The sequence below is a fragment of the Rana temporaria genome, chromosome 2, assembly GCF_905171775.1.
Source record: "Rana temporaria chromosome 2, aRanTem1.1, whole genome shotgun sequence".
NCBI classification, from domain to species: Eukaryota; Metazoa; Chordata; class Amphibia; order Anura; family Ranidae; genus Rana; species Rana temporaria.
The window spans coordinates 533,924,710-533,935,864 of record NC_053490.1 but is presented as its reverse complement, the minus strand read 5'-3'; positions in this window follow the sequence as shown (position 1 = coordinate 533,935,864).

Genomic DNA, 11,155 nt, shown 5'->3' with positions numbered 1-11,155 from the left:
AACTAAAAACCGCAGAGGTAATCAAATACCACCAAAAGAAAGCTCTATTTGTGGGGAAAAAAGGACACCAATTTTGTTTGGGAGCCACGTCGCACGACAGCGCAATTGTCAGTTAAAGCAACGCAGTGACGAATCGCAAAAAGTACTCTGGTCTTTGACCAGCAATATGGTCCGGGGGTTAAGTGGTTAAAAGTCAGCAGCTACAGTAAAAAAAAAAAAAAGTTGGGGGGTGGGGAGCTTGGAGCTCCTCTAAGTCAGCCTCCGGGTGAGGGCATGGTCTTGGGAGCAAAAGGCAACAGCATTGTTTTGCTGGGAAAGAAATGAATATACATGTGTGGATCAGACGTGATGTAGTCCACCAGGCATGGCTGCCAACACTGCTTAGGATTTCAGTGCAGCAGAGGCTGTATTGTCAGCTAAAACAGGAAGTTAGGTGACTCATGGAAGATCAACAGCTACTCCTCTGGATTGCATCATTGTTAAAGCGGAGTTCCACCCAAATTTGGAACTTCCTCTTATCCCACTCCTCACCCCCTTACATGCCACATTTGGCATGTAATTTTTTTGGGGGGGGAGTGGGGACTTCAGGAGGAGTGGGACTTCCTGTCCCACTTCCTCCTTCCGGGTAGGCGATTAAGCTTAATCACCTACAGGAAGGGGTTGCTGTAGGCGATCGCCCAGGACACGTGACAGGTCCTCGGCGATCGTCTGTCCAATCAGACGGCACCTCGCCGGGCCGCGCCGCTTGCGCATGCGCAGTGCCGCTTGCGCATGTGCAGTGGGTGCCCGGCCGTGAACCCGAAAGCTGTCACGGCCGGGTGCCCACACTGAGCATGAAGACGCCGGCCGTCGAGGGGGGGCGAGGAGCGGAGCCCCGTTCGGCGCGTTGCTGGAGCCGTGGAGCAGGTAAGTGTGTTTATTAAAAGCCAGCAGCTACACTTTTTGGAGCTGCTGACTTTTAATAAACTTACAAAATGGGTGGAAAACCCCTTTAAAGGGCAATATGGGGAAATGTTCATTTAGCAGGAGATAATTTTGCATTTTTATTTAGCCCAGACTGTTGCATTAGGGTGTGAACCCCAAAGCTCAAACCCTCTGACTTTTAAAGACAAAGAAAAGAACTGACAGATTCCCCAGTCCCTTTCTCTGCAGCCTCAGCTGCACTGAACAGGGATTGAACGGGAAGTGCTCTGTGCCGAGAGGCTTTCTGTTCATTCACAAACTGAAGCATACTAAACAGTTCACAATGCTTCAGTTATGAACACAGTGAGTGATCGGTACCAATCACTCATTGTGTCAATTTAGGAAAAAAAAATTTTACTGGCCCCTTGTGCTTTCCATCCTGAAACGATCCGCCACTAGACATGTGCAATTCGTTTAGTTCCAAATTCGTTAATTCCTGAAATTTCCAAAATTCTGAATTTCCCAAATTTGGAAATCCAAAATTTCAGAATATCGAAAAATTTCAGAAGTTTGGAAATTCGAAAAAAGTAAAAAATTAAAAATCCAAAAACCTGAAATAAGTTATTAGTTGGTTAACTATTACTAATTATTAAAGCGGAGGTTCACCCAAACAACATCCATATAAGAGCAAATTCTTTATACTTCCAACATGTACAGTAGCCACTTTTTTTCCGGCTGTACATACCTTATTATTGCTATTTAACCGCTTAACGCCCGCCGCATGTATATGTACATCCACAGAATGGCACGTACAGGCAAATGGGCGTACAGGTACGTCCCCTCCTTTCCGCGGGTCAGGGGTCCGATCGGGACCCCCCCCCCCCCGATACATGCGGCGGTCGGAAACCCGCGGGGAGTGATCCGGGACGAGGGCGCGGCTATTCGTTTCTAGCCCCCCCCTTGCGATCGCTCCCCGGAGCTGAAGAACGGGGAGAGCCATATGTAAACACGGCTTCCCCGTGCTTCACTGTGGCGCCGTCATCGATCGAGTGATCTCTTTTATAGGGAGACTCGATCGATGACGTCAGACCTACAGCCACACCCCCCTACAGTTGTAAACACCCACTAGGTGAACCCTAACTCCTTCAGCGCCCCCTGTGGTTAACTCCCAAACTGCAACTGTCATTTTCACAATAAACAATGCAATTTAAATGCATTTTTTGCTGTGAAAATGACAATGGTCCCAAAAATGTGTCAAAATTGTCCGAAGTGTCCGCCATAATGTCGCAGTCACAAAAAAAAAAAAAAGATAAAACTATCCCCTATTTTGTAAACACTATAAATTTTGCGCAAACCAATCGATGAACGATTATTGCGATTTTTTTTTACCAAAAATATGTAGAAGAATACGTATCGGCCTAAACTGAGGAAAAAAAAATGTATATATGTTTTTGGGGATATTTATTATAGCAAAAAGTAAAAACCGCAGATGTGATCAAATACCACCAAAAGAAAGCTCTATTTGTGAAAAAAAAAAAAAAAAAAGGACGTCAATTTTGTTTGGGAGCCACGTCGCACGACCACGCAATTGTCAGTTAAAGCGACGCAGTGCCGAATTGTAAAAACGCCTTTGGGCATTTAGCAGCATATTGGTCTGGGGCTTAAAGCGGGGGTTCACCCTTAGAGGGCACTTTTTCCCCTTAGATTCCTGCTCGTTTTCTCTAGGGGAATCGGCTATTTATTTTAAAATATGTGCAGTACTTACCCGTTTACGAGACGCATCCTCTCCGTCGCTTCCGGGTATGGGCTTCGGGAATGGGCGTTCCTTCTTGATTGACAGGCTTCCGAGAGGCTTCCGACGGTCGCATCCATCGCGTCACGATTTTCCGAAAGAAGCCGAACGTCGGTGCGCAGGCGCAGTATAGAGCCGCACCGACGTTCGGCTTCTTTCGGCTACGAGTGACGCGATGGATGCGACCGTCGGAAGCCTCTCGGAAGAATGTCAATCAAGAAGGAACGCCCGCTCCCGAAGACCCATACCCGGAAGCGACGGAAAAAGATGCAGCTCGAAAACGGGTAAGTACAGCTCATATTTTAATATAAATAGCCGATTCCCCTAGACCGAACGAGCAGGAAGCTAAGGGGAGATTTTTTTTTTTTTTAAAAATGGGTGAACTCCCGCTTTAAGTGGTTAAATTCGGCTTCCAGGTACTCACTCCCGCGGGAGTAGGCGTTTCTATCTATTTCGAACATGTAGAGCCGCGAGTCAGCTCTATACGGCGCCTGCGCAGTCAGCTCTACACGGCTCCTAGTCGGTGCGCAGGCGCCGTATAGAGCCAACTCTACATGTTCGGCTTCTTTCGGAAACTCCGTTGAGGTTTGTGATGCAGCTACGTAATACGGGGGGGGGGGCCTTATCCGCCGGGGGACATCTCTCATCTGGGCGAACTCCCAGATTACATTGCGCCTCAGGATAGAAACGCCTTTATCCTGTATGCCCCTGTCTTTGCTGTGATGTGTGGTGTTTGATAACTTTTACCAATAAAAGGCAACCGAGAAGGTTTTTCCAGAGTGCGGCTGTCCAAACATTTCTTTCTACAATAAGGTATGTACAGCCAAAAAAAAAAAGTGGCTACTGTACATGTTAGAAGTATAAAGAATTTGCCCTTATATACCGTATTTATCGGGCTCTAACGCCCCCCGGCGTATAGCGTGCACCCCCGAACTTGAACTTGAAAAATTCCTGAAAAAAAAAAAAAAAAAAAAAAAATTTCGTTTGGATGCCCCTCGGTGTCTTGCCTGTCATCCATGTCCGGTGTCCTCCTGCAGCCAGCGTGGTGTCCTCCCCGCGCTGAGTTTGAACCACTGCGCCGGCATATACCGAGCGCAGTACACTCGGGCAGGCTCGGCTCCTCTCACGTACAGGACGTGACTGTGAGAGGAGCCGAGCCTGCCCGACTATACCCGAGTGTACTGCGCTCAGTATATGCCGGCGCAGTGGTTCAAACTCAGCGAGGGAAGCAGGTATCGGCGTATATTGCGCACCCACGATTTTGCCCCGATTTTCAGGGCAAAAAAAGTGCGTGGTATACGCCGATAAATACGGTAGATGTTATTTGGGTGAACCTCCGCTTTAAATTACAGGTATTGGAATTTCCTTTCAAAATTTGGCTGTTAGTAAATGTAACGAATACGAATTTATCCGAAGTTAATTATCCAAAATAACGAATGCCGCATCTAAACTAATGGAATGCAACGGTCTAATAATTTTTTTTTATTATTTACCAATTTGTTTAGATGCAGCATTTGTCATTTTGGAGAATTCGTAACTTCAGATAATTTTGTATTCGGCAATGAATGCAACGGCCAAAATTTGAAAGGAAATGCCAATACCTATAATTTAATAGTTATTAGCGATTTTGAAATTTACAGATTCTCTTTTTTTTTTCAGATTTCCGACAGGCAGCAAGGGACACCTATGCCCCAGACACTTTAACCCCTTTATCACCACCCAACACATTTGCTGTGGCAAAAGGAATGAATTCAACACCCATACACCACACATGTGTCAGAGGGTGGTCCACTCTCAGTCCAGGGCAACTATTGATAGCCAATGGGGCTGGCTTCCAAGCATGTGACCACTGTAACAGTAGTCACATGATTGCTGATCTTTATCACTCCCCAAAGCGCTCCAAACAATTGTAGTGGGTGAGAAGGGGTTAATTAATAGTCTACCAGCATCATCTATAAACGGCGATAGAAAAAGAACACCCGCCGCTCCAGGTGAGACCGGGAATCCCTATAATCCAGTAGGTGCTCGCCTCACCTCTGCACACAATGAAATAAGAAGAAATGGCCACACACCACTGTAGAGCAAAATCCTTTTTTATTTGGACATCCAAAAACTACAGGAATCGGAATGCTGGGTAGCTGCACTTCGCACACTTCATGCCTAATGACCAAGCACACGTAAAGTGTGCAAATGACCAGTTACACTTACCGGTAGCTGGATTTCTACGATGTCTTACAGGACGGCACGCTGAGAGTAGACTGGCCACCTGACAGGAAACACAATCAAAAAAGAGGTTAAAAGGCCCCACCCTTCCCATGTGCCTCAGTTTGTAGATAAGTAACCGCTATTAGAACACGGTCCTAGGACCTAATAAAAGAATAACTCCGAATAGCAGTAAATAACAGGGAGGGAAGTAGGCCTGCCGTCCTGTAAGACATCGTAGAAATCCAGCTACCGGTAAGTGTAACTGGTCATTTCTCCCTCGTCTTCCAGGACGGCACGCTGAGAGAAAAGCAAGCAATCTTTGGGCCTACCTTAGGGCGGGACCACCGTCTGTAGGACCTTCCTACCAAACATCAGATCTTGCGGTGACAGCAGTTCGACTCTGTAATGTCTGACGAACGTATTCTGGCTTGACCAGGTCGCCGCTTTACATATTTGTTCTATGGAAGCTCCTGCTCTTTCTGCCCAGGAGGCTGCCAGTGATCGGGTGGAATGGGCCTTGATAACAGGAACTGGTCTACCCGCTAAGGTGTAGGATAAAGAAATAGCCTGCCTGATCCATCTGGATATAGAAGCTTTTGTTGCCTGCTGACCCTTTTTCTGACCAGAAAAATTAACCAAAAGATGAGGGGAATTCCTAAACTCACTTACCCTCTCTAAATAAATCAAAAGACAACGTCTTACGTCCAAGCAATGAAAAGTAGCCTCCTTCTCATTCTTGGGATCTGCGCAAAACGAAGGGAGGACTACCTCCTGGGATCTGTGGAACTTAGTTGCCACTTTGGGCAGGTACAGAGGATCCTGACTCAGTACCACCCTGTCTTCAAAAACCCGAAGAAAGGGTTCCTTAATGGAAAAAGCATGCATGTCTCCAACTCTTTTGGCAGACGTGATAGCCAACAAAAAAGTAAATTTAAAGGAAAGTAATTTAATTGGAATACTATCTATAGGTTCGAATGGTGCCTTAGATAGCTGATTCAAGACTAGAGAGAGGTCCCAAGGGGGAACTCTAGACACTTTTATAGGGGAAAGTCTGTCCCTGGCTGTCAGAAACCTCCTAATAAGAGGATCCCCAGAAAGGCTCCTGTCCAAAAAATAGGACAAGGCCGTAACTTGGACTCTCAAGGTCTTAGTGGCTAAGCCTAGTTCCACCCCATCCTGGAGGAAATCCAGGATGACGGGGATGTCAGGGTAGGAGATCTGTTTCGCGGAGCACCAGCGCGAAAAGACCCCCCAGATTCTTGCATAGATGAGTCTGGTGACTTTCTTGCGACTAGCCAACAGGGTTCCTATCACCTTTTCCGAACAGCCTCTCTGCTGCAGGTTCCACCTCTCAAGAGCCATGCCGTCAGGCTGAAGAATTCTGGGTTCGGATGAGAGACCGGCCCCTGCCGCAGAAGACCCGCCCGGGGAGGGAGAGGAAGCGGGGGAGCTAGAGCCCAATGTTTCAGGGTGGGGAACCAGGACCTCTTGGGCCACCAAGGAGCGATTAAAATCAGGTTGGTGTCTGAGGCGTTCAATTTTTGCAGAACCCTTGGGATGAGATTCAAGGGAGGAAAGGCGTAGGCCAACCGGAATCTCCAGGGTTGAGCCAACGCATCCACCCCCAGTGAACCCTGCTCTCGGGAGAGGGAAAAGAACCTGCTCACCTTTTTGTTCCCCTTGCACGCAAAGAGGTCTGGGCGACCGAGCTGTTGGCAAATCCAGCTGAAGGTCTCCGGGCATAATTCCCATTCCCCCTGAAGGATGGGCTGGCGGCTCAGAAAATCGGCCTCCAGATTGAGGGTCCCTCTTATATGGACCGCTAGAAGAGAGGGCACCCTCTGTTCTACCCAACTTAGGATCCTCAGGGAGAGGGCTAGGAGAGAGTGTGACCTGGTGCCCCCCCTGCCGGTTGAGAAAGGCGATCGTAGTCGCGTTGTCGGAGAGGACTAGGACCTCTCGGCCCTGAATTCTCTCCTCGAAGGCTTCCAGAGCCTCCCCAACCGCCAATAACTCCCGGTAGTTGGAAGAAGCCCGCCTTTGCTGGGGATTCCAAGAACCCTGGGCTCGAAGTTCCTCCGTATGGGCTCCCCACCCCCAGCTGCTGGCATCTGTAGTGACTTTGATCGGGTTGACCTGACTCCACAGACGACCCTTTAAAAGGTTCTGGGGCAACAGCCACCATTGTAAGGTGTCTTTTACTGGAACCGGGATACTGACCCTGGTATCCAACGTCTCTTCCGTTCCCCCCCAAGATGAGAGAAGGAAGGCCTGTAGGGGCCTTGAGTGGAGTTGTGCCCAAGGAACTGCCGGGATGCACGAAGTCATCCGTCCCAACAACCTCATGATTTCTCTGAAAGAGGAATCTACAGCCACCACTAGGGACCTGACCGCTGTCATAAGACCCTGTGCTTTGTCTTGGGATAAGACAAGCTTCCTTTCTAGGGAGTCTATAAGAAAACCTAGGTACATCTTCCTTTGTTCTGGAAGGAGAGAAGACTTCTCCCTGTTCACGATCCAACCAAGGGATTCCAGGGTGGTTATGACAGTGGCCAGGTCCAGAAGGAGCTGATCCCGACTCAGGTTGAAGAGCAAAAGGTCGTCCAAGTAAGGGACGAGGGAGATCCCCTTTAAATGTAGAAAAGCCATCACCTCTGCCAGGACCTTCGTAAACACCCTCGGACTGGAAGCCAGTCCGAAGGGGAGGGCCGAGAACTGCCAGTGCTGAACTCCTTGGGCAGAGGTGAGGGCGAATCTGAGGAATCTCTGGTGATCCGGACAAATAGGAACGTGAAGGTAAGCATCCCTCAAGTCTATTGTCACCATGAACACGCCTTCTAACAAGAGGCCCCTGAGACTGTACACATTCTCCATACGAAATTTTTTGTATTGAAGATGAACATTTAGGGGTCTGAGATTGATGATCAATCTGAATTTCCCGAGTGGTTTGGGAACGACAAAAATATGGGAGTATACTCCCTGGCCCTCTTGATTTGGAGGGACTGGGACTATGACTCCCTGTTCGGCCAGGCTGGCAACGTTCTGGGAAAGTCCAGCGGCTTTGCGAGGATCGCTTGGTAGGTGTGTGAGGAGAAAAATGGGGGGAGGAAACTGGCGGAATTCTAGCCTGTAACCTTCCCTGATGATCTGAAGGACGTGAGGACTCCTGGTTATCTCCTCCCAAGCGGGAAGGAACCTGGAGAGCCTGCCCCCTACCCTCTCGTCACTTGGGATCCTTTTCACCAGGCTTGGGGCTGGAAAAAAGGATCCCACTCTTTGGCTTATCCTTTCCAAACCCCCAGCGCCTGCCGGGTGCCGATTTCTTCCCTGGGGGGGGGTTTTTCCTCTGGTTGGGACGAAAAAACTTCCCCCTATTTGCTCTAGGTTTTGAGGGAAATGTATTTCCTTTTTCAGAGGATCTCGCTAGGGCCTGATCTAATGCGGTGCCGAACAGGAGGGAACCCTCAAACGGAATCGCACACAAGCGGTTTTTTGACGCAAGGTCGCCCCTCCAAGTTTTCAGCCAGACAGCTCTCCTAGAAGCATTAATAAGTGCTCCAGTCTTGGCTGAAGCGCGAACCGTCTCAATAGCTGCGTCTGCCAAATAGGCTACCGCACTGCCGATCACCTGGAGGGACTCTTGAGTTTCTCTAGACTTGGAAGAACTTGCTAGATGATCTAACAGCCTGGAAGTCCAAGCGGCAGTGTTCCTTGCGACGCATGCTGAAGCTAACGCAGGACCCAAAGCGGCTGCATTGGCTTCCCAGGCTCTACGGAGGGAGGTATCAGCCCGCCTATCCATGGCATCCCTTAAACTCCCTGCATCCTCAAAAGAGAGATCGGATTGTCTAGAGACCTGAGCTAAAGATGCGTCAAGACGAGGAACTTTAAAAAAGGTATCCTCCACCTCATCTTTAAAGGGGCAGCGGCGTTTCCAGGTCTTAAACTTGGGAAGTTTCTTTTCTGGCTCAGCCCATTCCCTCCGGATAATATCCTTGAGGGATTGATGCACTGGGATCGTTTTAGACTGAGGCTTAATTAAACCCAAATACATCCTGTCCTGGGCTGAAACCTGCTCCGCTGGATGTTGGATCTGCTCAGAGGCGTAAATGGCTGCGAGAAGACCCTCCATATCATCTGCGGAAAATATATATTTCCCAGACCTGGCATCCTCGTCCTCTTCCTCCGCCTGGCTTTCCACCAGGCCCTCTTCTTGAAGAGTGACCTCAGAATCCTCGGAGTCAGAGGAAGGAGCCTTCCTAGTTCGCTGGCGGGAACCCAGCCGCGCAGAAGTGGATCCCTCCTGAGACGACGGACCAGGTACAGGGGGATCAGACTCCCTACTTTTCAAGGAAGATTTAAAATCCTTGAGAGTGGCGAGCATTTCTGACTGCACAGAGAGAAAATCCTTCATGATTTGCGAGGTCTCTTTCCCAGCTAGTTTAAGGATACACTTGGAGCAAAAGGGTTTGCTATAGTCTGTCGGGAGCTTATCATTACAATTCCCACATTTCTTAATTTTTTTAAGGGGTTTAGTAGATCTACTGGCTTCCCCCTGGGCAGAAGGGTCCTCTCCTAAAACATAATGTAAAATAGAAAGGCCCATTAGCAACATACTCTCACAGCTGAGGTTCTACAACAAGAGGGGGGGGGAAGCCCCCCACCCCCGAACACAAGGAGGACTCACCCCGGGTGGACTCCTCAGCAGCCTCTGTCAGACGGTCCTCCATGATGAGGGCGCCCGGCCCTTCTCTCTCCCCGGCTGCGTGTTGCTCTGCCTCTGCTGTGCTCTGCAGCGAAATGTGGCATCCGTCGGTGGAGGCCGCCATCTTGTAGGGGCGGAGTGACGTCACGCCGTCGGACGGCGTGCGCGTCTTCAATACGCGCCCAGCAAGTGACGGCGCCGCTCGGAGCGGCGCCCAGCCCAGCCGACACCACGCTGCAGAGGGGAAGTCTCCCTGTAAGGTAGGAGGGAAGACGGAGGGGGGAGAGAGGTACGGCCGCCTCAGAGCACTAGGGAAGCCCTGCTAGCTAGGAGGCTCTGGCGTCCAGGGAGGCACTCTTCTTAGTTAGTACTTTCAGCCTCCCTAGACCATAAAGAAGGGATACCCCCCCGGGAAAGTGCAAGCACCTTGACCGGACCCAAAAGCACCCAGTACCTGTGGTCTAGACTCCGGGGGGGGACCACCAGCCCCAGGCCTTAGGTCAGCTTGAAAATAAAAAAACTGTTTCGCTGTAGGGGAAACACAATCAGAAACTGAGGCACATGGGAAGGGTGGGGCCTTTTAACCTCTTTTTTGATTGTGTTTCCTGTCAGGTGGCCAGTCTACTCTCAGCGTGCCGTCCTGGAAGACGAGGGAGAAAACGCGTCTACCAGCACTCTGATTCCTGTAGTTTTTGGGATGTCCAAACAGAAAAGGATTTTGCTCTACAGTGGTGTGCGGCCATTTCTTCTAAATATTATATACAGTGGAACCTTGGATTACGAGTATAATCCGTTTCAGGAGAATGCTCGTAATCCAAAGCACTTGCATATCAAAGCGAGTTTCTCCATAGAAGTCAATGAAAATAATAATTTGTTCCGCATTGACTTCTATGGCATGCAATACCGCATGGAACAGACTCCCTCCAGAGGTGGTTCTGGCCAGCTCAGTAGATTGCTTTAAGAAAGGCCTGGATACTTTCCTAAATGTACAGAATATAACTGAGTACTAAGTTTTGTAGGTAAAGTTGATCCAGGGTAAATCCGATTGCCCCTCGGGGGATCAGGAAGGAATTTTCTTCCCCTGCTGTAGCAAATTGGATCATGCTCTGCTGGGGTTTTTTGCCTTCCTCTGGATCAACTGTGGGTATGGAGTTGGGTGTATGGGATTGTACTGTGTTTTTTATTTTGTTTGTTTATTTTTTGTGGTTGAACTGGATGGACTTTTTTTCAACCTGACTAACTATGTAACATGTGGCCAGAGGTGGGGGGCACCGGAGAGCCTTGGAAAGGCTCGGCGACAGCTCGGCTGAACCTCAGGAATGGAGTATTTCCAAACAGCACCGGCCAAATGCGGTATTGCACACCTCTGGCTTGAATCCTGCTTGTTTATGCAAGACACTCGCAAACCAAGTCAGGATCCCTATCCAAAAAAATGTTCATATTGCGAAACGCTCGTTAACCGCGTTACTCGCAATCTGAGGTTTCACGACACAGACAGCAGCCGGTAGACTGGGATTTTAAACACACTCCGGTCCACTGTGTTAAAATGT